At 49.1% G+C, this 18879-nt stretch overlaps 1 long non-coding RNA gene across 1 annotated transcript in view; it reads right to left on the bottom strand.

The window, feature by feature from the left end:
* Positions 1 to 18666: 18666 nt before the first annotated feature.
* LOC310754602 overlaps positions 18667 to 18879 on the bottom strand; it is a 34034-nt gene continuing 33821 nt past the window's right edge. Inside the window, exon 3 of the long non-coding RNA XR_014543913.1 lies at positions 18667 to 18746. This is a non-coding gene — a long non-coding RNA (uncharacterized lncRNA). The remainder of the gene's footprint in view (positions 18747 to 18879) is intronic.

The following is an 18879-nucleotide window of genomic DNA, read 5'->3' as shown; positions in this document are numbered from 1 at the left end:
CTTTTTGTTAGCACTTGCCAAACTAAAGAATCCATATTGCTGAGTTTTAAGCGTGGGACCTAGGGGCAAGAAATTCTGAAAGCAGAAAGAATAAAATAGATGGCAATATTAGGCCAAAACACACATCAGTTGGCATTGATTACTGGCAGTCATAAGAGAATGCCATCAGTGTTGACACCTGCCTTGATTTTACAGTTTTACATTTTATTTTTTCATCCAAATGGTTATATTTATTGCAAGATATTTTGTTGGGCAGCATGCAAATAATGGCAGTAAATAAATGCTTTATTATTTAGAACAGGGGTGGGATACTTTTTATTTATGGCATTGAACCAAAGGTGAACTGTTCCAGAAGCTTTGCTAACGCCATCTTGGTAGTCAAGATAACCCCACAATTAATTGGTAGTTGTTGCAGCAATGAACTCATATATATTTCTATTCACTTGCTTTGATATAAGCAAATTGGCTTGCTTTGATGTTACCCTTAACTGTGGGGTTTGGGGTGCTGGGATCTGAGCCCAGAAAGGGGAGCCATCTGTAAGACTTGGAGTTTTTGCCACCTATGTCCTCATCTGGTTAGGTGAAGTGATGGGCTGTCTTGTGATATATGCTGCTTTGTGTATAAAGAATGTATGGACGTTTGCTTGGGTGTAGACAAGCCATCTCCTTGCTGCAGTGTCCGTCCCACATCTGCAAAGGCTAGGAGAACTGGCAGGCTGCTTTGCTGTAAGCCTACACCTTCTCTAGAATTGGCCATTGTGAAGTTTTTGACATTACTCTTTGGTATCCCTGCACCCCTCCTACCAGCCCTCCTTTGGGCCAGTGGTTCTGGACACCTGAGGCGATCCTGGAGAGGACCAACCATTGTGGCTTTTGGGTTACTGCTAATATTACCCACGTATGGGCTTTGGCATAAATTATCTGTCTTACAGATGCTTTCACCTCTGCAGCTTTGCAATCAAGCAAAGAGCTCCAGTTGCCCCATTTTGAAGACTTAGAAAAATTGAAGAAAAAGAATAATGGTCAAACCAACTAGGGGGCTGGGGCAACTTCAAGGCTTCAAATCCTCCACTCAGCTATGAAGTTCACTGGGTGGCGGCCGGTCACTCCGTCTCAGCCTGACCTACCTTGCAGGGTAGCTATGTGGAGAGAATGGGGAAGTGAGAGGCAAAAGATAGCATTGTGACAATATACACACAATAGCCCTAAATACACAAGACACAACCAAGCAGGAAGTTCTCCTGCACAAGGCCCCTCTCAAACCGACGGGAACCCAAGCAGCGCCACGGCTCTGCAGGGCCAAGCTAATTCCCTTGTGCTTACCATTTATAGGTTTCCCCTTTGGGGCATCTGGCTGGCCACTGTGTGGACAGGCTGCTGGACTAGGTGAGCTATTGGTCTGGTCCAGCAGGTTTTTCTTATGCTCTTATATTACATTCTTAAACTGTTTCCCACATATACTGTCATGAATTCAGCGCTATTGCTCCTCACTTTAAGAGCAGATTCCAGTTTGGGAATTTGAGGCCATTTCCAACAAACGCAGAAAAAAATCCATTTTCCTGCAGCAATTAATTGGATGGCCATGGAGGCAGACAACAGACATGGCTGTGTCTAGCAGCCATTGGCAACTTGATCCTCCACAAATACCCTAATCCTTCCTGACTTAAGGAAAGCCTGCTGGATCAGGCTGATGTCCCAGGTAGTCCAGCATCCTCTTCTTATAAAATCTTCTAACATTCAGCTTCATTTGATGTTCATTAGATGTCACCCATTTCCTTGTAGGTCACTGATCAATTCAAACCAGAAGTACTGTTCTTCATCTACCACATATGTTGCATTGCAATTTAATTCTGGTTTAGTTTTTATTTAATAATAATAATAATAATAAATTTTATTTATACCCTGCCCTCCCCAGCCAAGGCTGGGCTCAGAGCGGCTAACAAGCAATAATAAAAACAAGTTGAATGAATACAACTTAAAAACAAAATTAAAATACAACATTAAAATATTAAAATGTAGCCTCATCGCAGGAGGAGAAGAAAAAGAAAAAAGAAAGAGGGGGAGGGAATCAAATTGGCTCCAAGCAAAGGCCAGGCAGAACAACTCTGTCTTACAGGCCCTGCGGAAAGAAATCAGATCCCACAGGGCCCTGGTCTCATGAGGCAGAGCGTTCCACCAGGCCAGAGCCAGAGTTGAAAAGGTCCTGGCTCTGGTTGAAGCTAATCTAACTTCCTTAGGGCCCGGGACCATTAGGGTGTTGCTATTTATGGACCTTGAGGCTCTCCGTGGGGCATACCGGGAGAGGCGGTCCCGTAGGTACGAGGGTCCTGGGCCGTGAAGGTCTTTAATGGTCAAAAATGAATGAATTTTTGGTTACGCATGAATCCTTTTTTTTTTAAAAAAAAGGGTTATAGCTATAACAGTGGGTTTTTTTATCCAGGAGCATTGTTTTATTTTTCTCTTATTCATTGTTGAGCTTCAGAACTCCAACCTCCAACCCTACACCCAACAAGCCCTTCCTCCCTCTCTGCTGTTGTTATTTCTCCAAAAAGCACAATCCACAGGAAGAGATCTCGCTGCCCCTTGGCTGGATAGGGAAGAGAAATCCATTCAGCATTCCCTGGGATGCAAACCAGCCTGACACTTCCTGAAACATGAGGCAGCCTTTGTGAAATTTGTACTTCTTTGAATTTGGCAGGACAATTGTTATTATTTCTCTCTCTCTCTTTCCCTCTGTGTGTGTGTGCGTGCGTGCGCACGTGCTCAAGGCAGTTTACACAACTTAAATAAAGATAAAACACAAAAAGGTAAAAGCATAAAAAAGATTTCAAAGTAACTGAACTCAAATAGAATTAAAACATAAAAAAAACTATTAACATACAGATAATAAAAACTTTTTTTGTTGGAATGCGTCTTTCCCTGGAGACAATGGAGTGAGCGTCTGGGGGTGAAGTGAAACCTCTGCGTTAGCAGCACTGAAGTGACCTCCCAGGGCACAAACCCCGGCAATATCAAGGTTTTGGGCTGCCTAGACAACAAGACCCCCTTCTAGGCCTTACTAATGTGGTCCAAAGGAAAGCTGAGCTATACATTTGGCACTAACTTGGTTGCCAGAGTTGCCAGAAGGAGGCGTACAAGGCACAATACAAACACCTTAGGACTCCACTCTGGACTTGTGTAGGGTTTCTCCTTAGCCTTTTCTTCTCCCAAAGATATCCCACAAGGCAGTGGAGGTTTAGGATCAGAGTTTGCCTTCTCGTAGATGAACTACCTTCCCAGGTTGAGCAGCCCCATCTGCCCCTCACTTCCTTCTACAAACACATGCAGAAACCACCTTCTTGACCATTAGACCCATTATTAATCTCACCTGCTCAGTCTGCTGGAGCCTATCTTTGCATGCAGGGGAATTCCCTAACTCATCAAGGGTTTGAGACCCATCGGCTCCCCTCACCTGGTTTAGCCACCCAGTCGAAGCCATTTTCCAGGGTGTCTCCACTGTCTCATGCTGACAGCTTCTAGGAGCCACAGGTGAGAGCTGATTGCAGGGTGGGGGCCAAAGGTGGACAAACTGATGTGTTCCCCCATCAGAGGAACTGCCCCTTCCTTAACACCCCATACAACAACCCAGCAGTGTTAAAGCCCTTTCCTTTAAAAAGGCAGTTCCTGGTCAGCACGGACAATAATGAGGTAGATGGACCAAGAGTCGGATTCAGTAGAAGGCAGCTTCCTTCACTGTGATTTTGTCCAGCCCATTCTTCAGAACTCCTGAGAAATTATTTAGAATGTATAAAAATATTCCAAATGTTGGAAATGTAAAGAACATGAGGGGCATATTATCATGCTTGGTAGACATGTAAAAAAGCAACAACAAAAAAGCATACGAATACATACTTTGATATGGTGAACAATGAAGATTTTCCTGCTGATACTCATGGATATACACAGTTAGAAAAGGACTATGGGGCTTAGTTACAATTTATGATTATGGCTGCAAGACTTCTATATGCATAAAGATGGAATAACCCATTATTACCAACGATGGAAGAATGGGTGTTAAAACTAACGGACTTAGCTGAGATGGCAAAACTGACACGTTTAATCAGAGAAAAGTCATTGTTAACATTTGTTAAAGATTGGAAACCTCTCACAGCTTTTTTGGGTGAAAAAGAAATAATGATATCTGGATTTGAGGATTGAAGATAATGTTTGTTTATAGAAAGTGGCTTCATTGGGTGTTACATTGGACGAAGTATTGTTTTTATATGGTGGGAAGGAAGAATCAGAAATTCTTTATTTTCTGAATCTTATTTTTCTATCTTTCTCTTTTAACCTCTTTCCTCTTCTTTCTTATTTCTATCTCTATTTCTTTCTCTCCCCACCCCCTTTTCTGTTTTTATTGTATCTAGATAAAAGTCTTTGGTTAAAAAAAAGAGGGGCGATATTATGTTTTGTATTTTTTCCTCTATAAACCTTAATAAAATGTAATTTTTAAAAAAACAGCTATGAGGACTGGAATCTTTAAGGGGACATGCCCCCTGCCTGAAAGCCCTGAAGAGGTGTCCCCCCCTCCCTTGAATCCTTCCCTTTATCTATCCTGAATCTTCCAATGTTCAGTCTCATTTTATGTCCACCACCGGCTCCAGTGCTATGAGAGAGGGAGAGAAACTTTCCTCCACCACGTTCTCCATGCCTGCACTGCAACCTTTCCAGTTGGGGAATCGCTTTGGCCTCTTGATCATTTTTATGGCCCTTTATAAAAAACCTTTTCCAACTGTTTAGGGCGCTGGGGTGTTGTTGTGTGCATGGTGCATTCCAAGGGGTATGTGGCAACATCATGACTAGGCTAGCTGTTTCTGGTGTGCTTGCAAAGCCTTCTTGGCTTGGGGGGTGGAAGCTGCACTCCAATGCAGCCAGAGGGGGGTGCCAGGTGGCCTGTGACATAAGTAAAGAGCTTTCTACACTGTGGTTTGGCCACTGGATGGCAGGCTTGCCCTAAAATCCATCCTTCACCGTCATCTGAAGGCAGCTTAGAAACACTGACCATAAGCACATAGGCAGGTGCCCACCAAGCTCAGTATTGTCTACACCGACTGGCAGCAGCAGCACTCCAGAGTTCCAGGCCACTGGTGTCTACAGTGAGAGGCTGTAGCTCAGTGGCTGAGCAACTGCTTGGTATGCCAATAGTCCGGGTTCAATCCCCAAAGGACTGGGAATGTCCCTTGCCTGAAACCATGGAGAACCACCGCCAATCAGTGTAGAGAGTATTGAACTAGATAGAGCAAGGGTCTGACTTGGTTCCTATATAATTCATCCCTTTATTCACAACAGTGAGGACTAGAATCTTAGTTTATGTTTAGGGGGAAGAGCTGTAGCTCAGTGGTTGAGTTTCTGCTTCTCATGCAGAAGGTTCAATCCCCAGGAGCATCTGCAGGCAGGGCTTAAAGAGAGCTCTGCCTGGTGAGCTGCTGCCTGTCAGTGTAGGCAATGCTGAGATGGGCCAAGGGTCTGATTTGGCACAATGCATGTTCCATGACTCCATGCAATTTTTTGCCAAGGGCTGTGTTATGTACTAAGCTTGGATCCTAGAACAATAGGCAAGTATTGTAACGCACAGGGGCATGTTCCGTGTCAAGTGGCTGCAATTTGGCGTCAGGCATATTCCAAAATCTAATGGACTCTCTCCTCAAAGGAATTCCCAGCGTCACCCCCTTCTTCGATGATGTGTTGATCGCCAGGGCTGGGGGAGTTTGGGGACCGACTCCGCACCATCCTGCACCGTTTCCAGACAGCCGGCCTCAAGGTGAAGCGGGAAAAGTGTCTGCTAGGAGTGCAACAGGTGGATTTTCTAGGATTTACGGTGGACGCAGACAGAGTCCACCCGACTGGGGACAAGGTGCGGGCTATTTGCGACGCCCCGGCACCTAAGGGTAAGGCGGAACTCCAGGCCTTCTTGGGACTATTGAACTTTTACCATGCCTTCTTACCGCACAAGGCAGCAGTAACAGAGCCCCTACGCAGACTATTAGACAAGTGGGCCCCATGGGTGTGGGGGCAGCGCCAGGAGGCCGCGTTCCAAGCAGTCAAAGATCTGCTCATCTCGAACTCAGTCCTGGTGCACTTTGATGAGAGGTTGCCGGTAGTGCTAGCATGCTACGCCTTGCCCTATGGTGTTGGCGCCATACTAGGCCACCAACTTCTGGATGGAAGAGAGGTGCCGGTGGCTTGCTTTTCCCAGACCCTCTCCACAACCGAGAGGAACTATTCGCAAATAGACAAAGAGGGCCTGGCAATCGTGAAGGGAGTAAAGAAATTTCACAATTTCTTGTATGGGCGCCCCTTTACCATCATGACCGACCACAAGCCGCTGCTTGGCCTATTCGCCCCCAAGAAGCAGTACTGTCACCCCGCGTCCTCAGGTGGTCGATTTTCCTCACCAGCTACCAGTATACACTGGTCCACTGGCCCAGGAAGGCGATGGGCCAAGTGGACGCCCTCAGCAGACTGCCACTACCTGAGACCAGCCCCGACCCAGCACCTGCACATGAGCCTGGAACAGCTTCCTGACTGCCCCATTCAGGTGTCGGAAGTAGCATGCTACTCCATAAAGGACAGGGTCATCTCCGGGTCCTGGACTGGGTGTGGCGGGGATGGCCCAGTAGCAATCCTGGGCCTCAAACACAAACTGTCAGCCCACAACGGGTGCCTGTTATGGGGAAGCAGGATGGTCATTCCCCAGCCTCTGTGCCAAAAGGTCCTCACAGCCCTACACGAAACACACCCTTGCAAGGAGCCATGTGTGGTGGCCAGGAATCGACAGGGAGATAGAGGCCTGGGTTAAATACTGCCAGACCTGCCAGGAGTCCCGCCCAAATCCCCCAAGGGCCCCCATCCAGCTCTGGGAATCCGCCCAAGCGCCGTGGTCCCGTCTGCATGTGGACTTCGCTGGCTCCTTCCAGGGAAGGACATTCTTCGTAGTGGTAGACTCATACTCCAAATGGCTGCAGGTCACCCAGGCACCATCCACTTCCACGGCTGTGGCCCGAGTACTACATAGGCTGTTTGCGATCCATGGGCTCCTTGACACCCTCGTCTCGGACAACAGAACAGCATTCACATCAGAGGAGTTCCAGACCTTCGCAATGCAAAATGCCATCCACCACGCACAATCACCCCACCACCAACAACCAAGCAGAGCGCATGGTGCAGACCACCAAGGACGCCCTCCACCACATGATGCAAAGGGACTGGGAGTACCACCTCGCTGCATTTCTCCTAGCCCAGCATAGCACCCCAGCACAACGACCAGCCAGAGCCCAGTGGAAATACTCATGGGCCGGCATCTCACAACAAGACTGGACCGCCTTCACCCCGACAGGGCCCATGACGAGGCAGCAGTGGGGGAAGGTAGGAACCCCTGGACCTTCCAGCCCTGCGACCCAGTGTACGCAAAGAACTTCGGGGCGGGCCCAGCATGGGTATCAGCCAAAGTCACCAGGGCAACTGGCTCCGTGTCGTACGAGGTGCTAATGGAGGGGACAAGCCTGGCGCCGCCACTGCGATCAACTGTGGCAACGATTCCCAGGGGGAAACTGCGAGGAGGGCTGGACAGAGGAATCCCAAAGGGATAGCAGAAGGATGAGGCCCATAGAGCAGGAGGAGCGGGTAAGGGAGGCAGAACTAGGAATTTCAGAAGTGACCCCCGAGGCTGAGCAGCCATAGGAACCAGAACCACAACCGAGTGGACCAGCGGCGCCCAACCGAACAGACCAGTCACAGCCGGCAGCCCCAGAACAAGAACCAGAACCAGGAACCCCTACCAAAAAACAACCGAAACCACAATCCATACGTAGGTGACCAGCATACCTCAATGACTATGAATGTTAACCTTCTGGGCACAACGGGAACTTGGAGGGGAGGGGTGTTATGTACTAAGCTTGGATCCTAGAACAATAGGCAAGTAGGATCCTAGAATGCAACAACTGATTGGATTGCAGGAAAAGACCAATCAGACTCCAGGAGGAAGTTAATCAGCCTATTAGGTTGGTAGGATCGTAGAATGCAACAACTGATTGGCCTGCAGGAAAAGACCAATCAGGCTCCAGGAGCGAAGCAGAATCAGCCAATCAGATGGGACTTATTGTGTAAATAATGTATATAAAAGCCTGAGGTTTGGGGGGCAATTCAATCACTGTTTTGCAAGCTGCAATAAAGAGCATGAAATCATAGGTTGAAATCATAAATGAAATCATAAATGATATCAAATCATATATGATATGAAATCATAAATATACATGATATGAAATATATGATATGAAATCATAAATGATATCAAATCATAAATGATATCAAATCATAAATGATATCAAATCATAAATGATAGGTTGCACTATCGCCAAATTAATGAAATGTTTAAAGAGGATTTAAAGAAAAAAGGATTTGGTTATACCAAATCGAAATTTGAAATGGAAATTTTAAATAATAATTTTAAAACATTGTCTAAAATGTATAAATTGCTGTTGAATGGCATTTGAAAGGTGAAGAGGTTAAGTTGGTTATGATACATTGGGCCAAAGACTTTGGTTATGATATACAGTTAAAAGATTGGGAGAAATTGTGGAAAGAAGGAATAAAATTTTCTGCATGCAATGCCTTGAAAGAAAATGTGATGAAAATGATGTACAGATGGTATATTACACCAGTGAAATTAGCTAAAATGTATAAAATAAGCAACAAATGTTGGAAGTGTAAGGAAAAAGAATGTACTTTTTATCATCTGTGGTGGGAATGTAAAAAGGTGAAAGGTTTCTGGGAAATAATTTATAATGAAATGAAAAAGATGTTGAAATATACATTTATAAAAAAGCCAGAAGCATTTTTCCTTGGGATTGTAGGCATGGATATTAATAGGCAGGATAAAAAAACTGTTTTTATATGCGACAAAGGCAGCAAGAGTATTATTGGCACAGAAATGGAAGCAGGAAGAATTGCCAACGAAAGAGGAATGGCAGATGAAATTAATGGACTACGCAGAATTGGATAAGATGACAGGAAGAATTCGAAACCAGCGGGACCAGAAATTATTGAAAGATTGGAGTAAATATGCGAGTTAATTGAAAAAACAATTGTAATCAGCTGACTACGCTTGTAGGATTACAAGAAGTTTTGTAAGGAGAACTATATGAAATATTACAGAAAAATTTAGGAGAATGAATTCTAAAGTATGGATTATTAAAAGTAATAGTTAAGAGAAGGAGATGCAAGACTAAGAGATGAAGGTCGAAAATCACTAGACACGGTTGATGGAAGTCGTAGGCTTATAGCCAAAATGTGGTATAAGATGAGAGACATTATAGTATGTTTTATGTGTAAAACCAATAAAAATACATTTAAAAAAAGAAAAGAAAAGAAATCACTACAGGACTCCGAGTATATTTCAGGCTGTGAAGTGGCAATAACCCCTGGCTTCAGAACAGGGGCTGGAAAGGGCAGGGAAGGAAACCTAAACACAGAAAGGGAAGCCTTGATGCATAGGAGAGGCATACGTTGTGTACCTGCTAAAACCACAGTCATTTTTGAAAGCTTGCAACCTCATGACAAAAGCCTGGTGGTGATAAATATGAGCCAAGTTTGGTCGAAGACATTTCCGGGGCGTACAGAAGGCATAAAAGGAGAGGCACATGAACCTCTGAAGCTACCTAGGGGCAACCTGGCTGGCTGTATCAGGCCAAAGACCACTGTTGAAATATACATTTATAAAAAAGCCAGAAGCATTTTTCCTTGGGATTGTAGGCATGGATATTAATAGGCAGGATAAAAAAACTGTTTTTATATGCGACAAAGGCAGCAAGAGTATTATTGGCACAGAAATGGAAGCAGGAAGAATTGCCAACAATCTAGGCCAGATTTAAAAAGTCTCCTGAATTAGCTGGAGACAATTCACCCACAATTTCTGGGTGAAATGAATGTTTTGCTGAGTTCTGCAAGGGGGTGCACTAAGGCCATACCCTCCAACATTTCTCTGATGAAAATAGGGACGTCCTAATCTATAATAATAATAATAAGAATGTTACTATTTACAGTGGTACCTTGGGTTACTGACGCTTCTGGTTACAGACGCTTCAGGTTACAGACTCCGCTAACCCAGAAATAGTACTTTGGGTTAAGAACTTTGCTTCAGGATGAGAACAGAAATCGTGCAGCAGTGACACGGCAGCAGCGGGAGGCCCCATTAGCTAAAGTGGTGCCTCAGGTTAAGAAGAGTTTCAGGTTAAGAACGGACCTCCAGAACGAATTAAGATCTTAACCCGAGGTACCACTGTATTCCCCACCCATCTGACTGGGTTGGTACTCTGAGCAGCTTCCAACATACATAAAAACATAATAAAACATTAAACATTAAAAAAAAAAACTTCCCTATACAGGGCTGCCTTCAGATGGCTCAGGGGTTGGATAACTCCATACCCTCCAGCATTTCTCTGATGAAAATAGGGACGTCCTAAGGAAAAGCAGGGCATTCTGGGATTATATCAGAAAACTGGGATGGCTTCTGTAAATCTGGGACATCCTTGGAAAATAGGGACACTTGGAGGGTCTTGTAAGGCCCTGTGTGCACTGCCCATTTAAAGCAGGCCTTTACCATATTAAGCAGGCATGGCTTCTCTCAAAGAATCATGGGAACCGTGGTTTGTTGAAGATCCTGAGACAGTGGTGCCGACTCGGTGGGGTTGAGGCCTTTACAGCTTTCCCATGTCTGTTGGGATGGGGCTCAGCCCCCCACTCCCAATCTTGAGGGGGCTGAGGAGGCCTGGCGGGAAGTTGCCAAGGGCCGCACTGCATCAGGAGATGTTGCACAGCCTGGTAGGATGTTGCCCCAGGCCACATAGCGTTGAGAGAGACCACCTGGACCAGTGCGGCCTGGCAGACAAATGCTGCATCATGTCGGATGAAACTTGGCCCCTGTGCCCTGAGAGTTGTTAAAGAGACCCCTGTTCCCCTACAATTCCCAGAGCAGTTTAGCAGGCAATCCTTGATCCAGCAGGACTCTCCTTAAGTTTTTATGGATTTCAAAAGCACTCTGGAAGTGATCAGTTGCAGCCCAAACCATCTGGAGGGTCCCACGTTGGCAAAGGCCATGATTCTGTCCAGTATTTCTCTGATGACAATACGGACACCCTATAAGTTACATGTAATGAAACAAAATCTTAGCTGTAAGCTGCCTTGAGTCCGTGCCAGTGAAAAAGATGGGATTTACTGGTATTAGTAGTAATGGAAACGGTGTGATCATTCCAGCGAGTAAATCCTATTGAACTCAGTGGGACTTACTTCTGCGTAAACACTCTAAGCATTTCCTACAAAATTGCTGGCTGCTGAAGCATCACAATTAAAGAATTTAGAGTGGGTTGGTTATGTTTTTCCTTCAGAATTATAGGAAAGGCCTTGTATGCCATCTTCACCGTTTTCTTCCTTTGGTGCAGGTATTTTATTATAAACAGGACTCTATTTTTGCACCTGCACACACACACACAGCAAAGGCTCCTGTTTCCAAAAAGACCATGGGGGCGTGTCTGATCTCTGCACCACTTTTAATTGTTCTGAGAGACGTGGAGAGGAAGAAAAGGGAAAACTGGGAAATTCTGAAATCCAATAAGAAACTGGGATGGTTTTTGTAATTCTGGGACTGTCCCTGGAAAATATGGACACTTGAAGGGTATGCTGTCTCTAGGGGCACACAACACACACTAACCAGGGTGGCTATCGGAGCATGGGCCACTGCGGTCACCTCTCCCTAGAAGGAGGCATGGTTGGGGCGCACCAGCCAAAGCTGGTGTTAAGACTTGCCACAATCTCGAATCACAACAATGAGGAATCACAAGAGCTTGCGTGGAATTGTCATGCAGTGGTGATTCCATCCACAAGCATGAAATCACTTTGCAACTCTGAGTATATTTCACTGGCGACAAGGATGGGATCCCGCTGAGCTGACTGCCACACACAGCACCGCAGCACCGCCACCTGCCGCACCGCTGCCTCGCACCGTGTATCCAGGCTTCAGCTCCGGGACACAAGGAACTCAGAATGGCAACCGACAGCAGCTTCTCGCCGTTCAACCCAGCATCTGGAGACTGGGAAGCGTACACCTCCCATTTCACCTTCCTCCTAGAAGCCAAAGGGGTCATCGATGAAGAAGACGCCAAGAAGAGGGCAATATTCTTCAGCGTCTGCGGAGAGGAGACGTTTGAAATCGCCCGGGCTCTCCTTGCACCTGAAGACGTTGCTACTGTTCTATACAAAACAATAATGGAACAGCTGAAGGGGCACTTTTCGCCACAGCCCTCAGTGGTGGCTCGTCGAAATGCCTTCTACGCAAAGCGGCAAGCCCCTGGGGAAACCATAACTGGGTTTGTGACCTCTCTCCGCCAAGCTGCCCGGTTCTGCAACTTCTCAGAGCTTGAGAGCATGCTTCGTGACCGCCTCGTCGGTGGCCTGAAGGATGAGAAGCTGCAACGACGCCTCTACGCTAAGAAGAACCTAACGTTCCAGGTCGCTCTGGAGGAGGCCCTGGCAACGGAAGCTGCCAAGAGGTCGACGCAAGAGGCACGGCCGAGCCAGCCGTCCTAACCGAGGGTCCACCACGAAGACCTCACCGACGACTCAGGATCCAACAGGGAGGAGGTGCACCGAGTACAGCAGCGCACTCAAGCAGCCCACATACCACAGCTGCCTCGACGAGAAGCAGGGAACTGCGCAAGCTGTGGAGAAAGTCACAAGAGGAGGACCTGCCGTTTCCGCAACGCAGAGTGCAGGCAGTGCAGAAAATTGGGACACATCGTCCGGGTGTGTCGGGCTCGGCCCACCCGACGCCAGGCATCAGATGACCAATCCAAGAGCCCCAGGTCCCGGGGCCCAACGCACCAAGGCAACTCGACGGAGCTCACGGGCTTCCAGGTATACCAGTTGCCCCACCCCAACGTAGAGAAAATTTATGTAGAGGTACAGATAGAGGGGACCCCATGCCGCATGGAGCTTGACACGGGTTCAACTCTATCCATAATCTCGGCAAGGACCTTAAGGAAACTGTGTCCTACTGGGGGTCCCAAACTCAGGCCAGCCCCATTCACCCTCCGGGACTTTCAGAAACGTAAGGTCCCCACAATGGGGGTAGGGACCTTCAGGGTGCAATACCGAGGGCGGACGCGGCAACTGGACTTGCTTGTGGTCAAGGGCCCCTACATTAGCTTACTGGGATTGGCATGGTTTGGACCACTGGGGCTAGCCGTCACCGGGGTGAACCACACGAGCTTACAAGTGGACATGGACGCCATATGCAAGGAATTTCCGGGGGTTTTCGATGGGAAATTGGGACAGTATACAGGCCCCCCCATTGCTCTACAGCTTGACCCCGCAGTACGACCGGTCAGGCTCAAGGCCCGCCGGATCCCGTTCGCCCTGAAACCCCGTATAGACGAGGAATTGGACCGACTCGTGGAGCAAGGAGTGCTGGAGCCGGTGCCTAATGCCCCCTGGGAAACCCCAATTGCCACACCCATCAAGCCTAATGGTTCGGTCCGCATCTGCGCAGACTACAAATGTACCACAAACAAGGCCCTCACGGCCCATGCATACCCAGTGCCAGTGGTCAGCCATGTCCTTGCCACCCTGGCTGGGTCGAAATTTTTTGGCAAGCTGGACTTGGCCCAAGCATATCAACAGCTGCCAGTAGATGAGGCCACAGCAGAGGCACAGACGATTGTGACGCACAGAGGAGCGTTCAGGGTAAAGCGGCTGCAATTCGGTGTCAGCGTGGCACCAGGCATATTCCAGAATCTAATGGACTCTCTCCTTAAAGGGATTCCTGGTGTCACCCCCTTCTTCGATGATGTGTTGATTGCCGGGCCCACACCCGAGGAGTTTGAGAACTGCCTCCGCACCGTTCTGCACCGTTTCCAGACGGCGGGTCTCAAGGTGAAGCGGGAAAAATGTCTACTAGGAGTGCCTCAGGTGGACTTTCTGGGATTTATGGTGGACGCAGAAGGGGTCCACCCAACTGGGGACAAGGTACGGGCCATTTGTGATGCCCCAGCGCCCAAGAACAAGACTGAACTTCAGACCTTCTTGGGACTATTGAACTTTTACCATTCCTTCCTTCCCCACAAGGTGGCGGTAGCGGAGCCCCTACACAGACTCCTGGACAAGCGGGCCCCTTGGGTGTGGGGCCAGCGCCAGGAGGCCGCATTCCAGGCAGTCAAGGACTTGCTTGTCTCAAACTCGGTCTTGGCACACTTCGACGAGAGGCTGCCGGTGGTGCTAGCATGCGACGCCTCGCCCTATGGCATTGGCGCTGTCCTGGGACACCAACTCCCAGATGGAAGAGAGGTACCGGTGGCATATTTTTCCCAGACACTCAACGCAACCGAGCGGAACTACTCGCAAATCGACAAGGAGGGTCTGGCAATCGTGAAGGGAGTAAAAAAATTCCATGATTTCTTGTACGGGCGGCCCTTCACCGTGGTGACTGACCACAAGCCGTTGCTTGGCTTGTTTGCCCCTGAAAAGCAGACCCCCCAAGTGCTGTCTCCTCGCGTCCTCAGGTGGTCAATTTTCCTTGCCAGCTACCAGTATGGACTGATTCACCGCCCTGGGAAGGCGATGGGCCATGCGGACGCCCTCAGCAGGCTACCACTACCGGAAACAGGTCCCGACCCAGCACCTGCACAAGAGGTTATGAGCCTGGAGCTGCTTCCCGACCGCCCCATTCAGGCACAAGAAGTTGCACACCATTCCAAGAAAGATAGGGTCATCTCCCGGGTCCTGGACTGGGTGTGGAGGGGATGGCCCAGCAGCAGCCCCGGGCCAGAATTTGCCAGCTACACAACCCGCAAACATGAACTGTTGGCCCACAAGGGGTGCCTGTTATGGGGAAGCAGGGTCGTTGTTCCCCAGCCCCTCCGCAAAAGGGTCCTCACAGCCCTACACGAGACACACCCAGGGGTAGTAAGAATGAAGGCCCTTGCCAGGAGTTATGTGTGGTGGCCGGGGATCGACGGAGAGATAGAGGCCTGGGTCAAACACTGCCAGGCCTGCCAAGAATCCCGCCCAGATCCCCCAAGGGCCCCAGTCCAGTCCTGGGAGTCCGCCCGAGCACCATGGTCACGCCTGCATGTGGACTTCGCTGGCCCCTTTCAGGGGAAAACATTCTTCATAGTGGTGGACTCCTACACCAAATGGCTGGAAGTCGCACTGGTACCATCCACTTCCACGTCCGCAGCCATCCGGGTACTACGCAGGCTGTTTGCAACCCATGGGCTCCCTGACACTCTCGTCTCAGACAACGGGACTGCATTTACGTCAGGAGAATTCCAAACCTTCACAGCGCAGAACGCCATCCGTCACATCCGTTCGGCGCCATTCCACCCTGCCACCAATGGCCAAGCAGAACGCATGGGGCGGACCACCAAGGACACCCTTCGCCGCATGACACAAGGGGATTGGGAGTACCGCCTTGCCACATTCCTTCTAGCACCGCACAGCACCCCCAGCTCAACGACTGGCCGGAGCCCGCTGAACTACTAATGGGTCGGCGCCTTGCAATCAGATTGGACCGCCTTCACCCTGATAGAGCTCAGGATGAGGTAGTGGTGGGGGAAGGCAGGAACCCCCGGACCTTCGAGGCCCAGGACCCAGTGTACACAAAGAATTTTGAGGCAGGCCCTGCATGGGTACCCGCCAGAGTCACCAGGGTCACTGGCCCCGTGTCGTACGAGGTGCTAACAGATGGGGGGCAATGCTGGCGCCGCCACTGCGACCAGATACGGTGACGATTCCCGGGAGAAAACCAGGAGGAGGAGGACAGGTCAGAGGAGTCCCAAGGGAACAGTGGGGCAGTGAGGCCCATAGAGCAGCAGGGGCAAGTAGGAGAGGCAGAATCAGTAAATACAGAGAGGACCCGTGAGGCCGAAAGGACACTGGAACCAGAACCACGACTGAGCGAGCCGGTTGCGCCAGACCAAACAGCCCCATCACAGCCAGCATCCTTGGAACACAAGCCAGAACCTGAACCCCGGACCAGGGAACACCCCAGGCCACAACGCACACGTAGGCCGCCGGCGTACCTTGAGGACTATGAATGCGACCTCCCGGGCAGGACTGGAACTGGAGGGGTGTTATGTACTGAGTTGAACAGGATCCAAACTGCAGCAGTCTGATTGGTCCTAGAACAATAGGATCCAAAAGGCAGCAGTCTGATTGGTCCTAGAACAATAGGATTCAGAATGCAGCAGTCTGATTGGTCCTGGAAGAATGCAGCAGTATGATTGGTTGGCAGGAACCACCCAATCATGCTCCAGATAAAAGTGAATCCACAACCTGATTGGCTTACAGTAGAATTCCGGAATTAGCCAATCATGTGCAGCCCATTGTGTAAATAATGTATATAAAGCAGATACTTTGAGGGGACATTCATTCATTCCTCCTCACCACTATGAGCTGAATAAAGAGCATGAAATCACTTTGCGACTCTGAGTACCGTATTTTTCGCCCTATAGGACGCACTTTTTCCCCTCCGAAAATGAAGGGGAAATCTGGGTGCGTCCTATGGGGCGAATGCAGGCTTTCGCTGAAGCTTGGAGAGCAAGAGGGGTCAGTGCGCACCGACCCCTCTCACTCTCCAGGCTTCAGGAAGACATCCGCAGCCTAGGCAGCCCTGCGGGAGGTCCCGCAGGGATGTCTAGGCTGCAGATAGCAGCCTGCTTCCCGGAGCGTCGGGCGCTCTGCTTTCAGGGCGCCCGGCGCTTCGGGAACACATCCGCAGCGTGGGGAGCCCTGCAGGAGTTCCCCGCAGGGCTCCCCACGCTGCAGATAGCAGCCTGCCGCCCGGCGGGCGGGGCGCCCTGAAGCAGAGCGCCCCTCGCGCCGGACAGACATCCGCAGCATGGGGAGCCCTGCAGGAGTTCCCCGCAGGGCTCCCCATGCTGCGGATAGCAGCCTGCCGCCCGGCGCGCAGGGCACCCTGAAGCAGAGCGCCCCTCGCGCTGGGCAGACATCGGCCAGCCCCACAAGCTCGGGGGACAGCGGGGAGGCGCAGCGCCGCCATCCCGCTGTTCCTCGACCTGGTTCGGTTTCTCCAACCTGCTTTTGGGGGGGGGGAATAAAGGAAAAATTGTTTCCTTTATTTCCCCCCCAAAAAACTAGGTGCGTCCTATGGGACGGAGCGTCCTATGGGACGAAAAATACGGTATATTTCACCATCCCTGTCCAGAAAACAGATAAAGGAAAGTTTTTCTCCCTCTCCCCTAAAGCTAGATATTCAATGACGTTAAATATGGGAAGATTCAGGACAGATAAAAGGAAGGACTTCTTCACAGGAAGCACAGAATTTAAGTATGGAACTCTCATCCACAGGAGGCAGTGTTTGGCCACCAATGTGGATGGTTTTAAAAGACAAATTGATGAAGTAGAATAGGGCTATGGATGGCTATTCACCTTAAGTTGCTGTGCTCTGTATCCCCAGTTGGAGGCAGCAATGTTTGTGAATACTAGTTGCTGGAAGCGGAAGGAAGGGAGAGGGCTCTTGTGCTTGTGGATTTCCTATAACCGGCAATTTGTTTGCCGCTGTGAGGACAGGATGCTGGACTAGCCCCCTTTGGCCTGACCCTGCAAGCTTTTCTGGTGTTCTTATGGGACGCTGTCTAAATTAGTCAACCTGGGTGCTTAGAGCTGACTTCTATGCAATCCTTCCCCTGCCTTGGATTCTGACACCAGCACATGGTCCTCAGAGGGGGCCAGAGATCCACGTTCGAAACCACAGGGAAAGGAATCATTGTTTGATGCGCACCGCCTGGCCTTTTCCTGCAACCGCTTCAGGCAGGGTGGCCATCTGGGATCTAAAAGCATTCAATTGTTCTCGCCAGCCTTTCTTTTGAAGCTCTCATTCATCCCTCCAAGGTCTGCATTGATTGGAGGCTCCAAGAGGGCCTGCATCTGCCTCCCGCCTCCCCCCGCCCTTCAGCCTCCATCAATGCTTTTCCCACATTAATCTACTAGGTCTCTCGATAACCAAACTCTCATTATCTTCATCTCAGTCAAATTCAGCGGGGGGGGGGGGAAGGCAGCAGCTGAGGAGGGAGGAAGAGATCCACTCACTGGACCTTCTGGCTGCTTCATTGTCCAAAGCAGAGCAAATGGCCCTCTAGAGGGTGTCTGCCTGTATAGTACAAGAGTCAGCGTGGTGCAGTGGTTGGAGTACCAGACTAGGACCTGGGAAAGTCCAACGCTGAAATCCCCTTTCAGCCATGTGACGCTTAAGAGCCAGCTGCTGCCTCTCAGCCTAGCCTACCTTGCATGGTTGTTGTCAGGCTAAAATGAGGAGGAGAATGATGAATGCCACTGTGACCTTCTTGGACGAAGAGGTGGGAAGTGAATGCAACCAACCAACCAACCAACCAACAAACAAACAAACAGCTAAATAAATAAATATATCCTGTACAAATACCATGAGTTGTGATATGGCCAGAATCCGACTTGGGGCTGCTTCTAGTTAATTTGTCGACTGAAAATTGATCTTTTTCCTTTTCCTTTTCCTTTTTTTTTTGTGGAGTGGTAGGAGGGCATTGCATCAAGTGTCATCCTTATGGGTGCCAGGGATTCCCATCGAATGCAGAAATTCTTGGCCTCATTTATTCATTCCCTGTCCAATAAAGAAGTCAATCTGGCAAATGCAAAATAAAGTATCCACTGTTGTTGTTTTCAGTCTGCAAACGATACATAATTGACAATTAATTAAGTCCGTACAGATCTATAGGAGGGTCAAAATCCATAACGTTGTGAGGCTTTTAAAATCAAGGCTAACCAAAATGCGAAAACCAAAATGCATGCAAACTTTGG

The sequence above is a fragment of the Podarcis filfolensis genome (genome assembly GCF_964270895.1).
Source record: "Podarcis filfolensis genome assembly, chromosome: Z".
In the NCBI taxonomy this organism is placed as follows: Eukaryota; Metazoa; Chordata; class Lepidosauria; order Squamata; family Lacertidae; genus Podarcis; species Podarcis filfolensis.
Note: the sequence above shows the minus strand (reverse complement) of the source record. Positions and strands in the feature narration are given on the sequence as shown.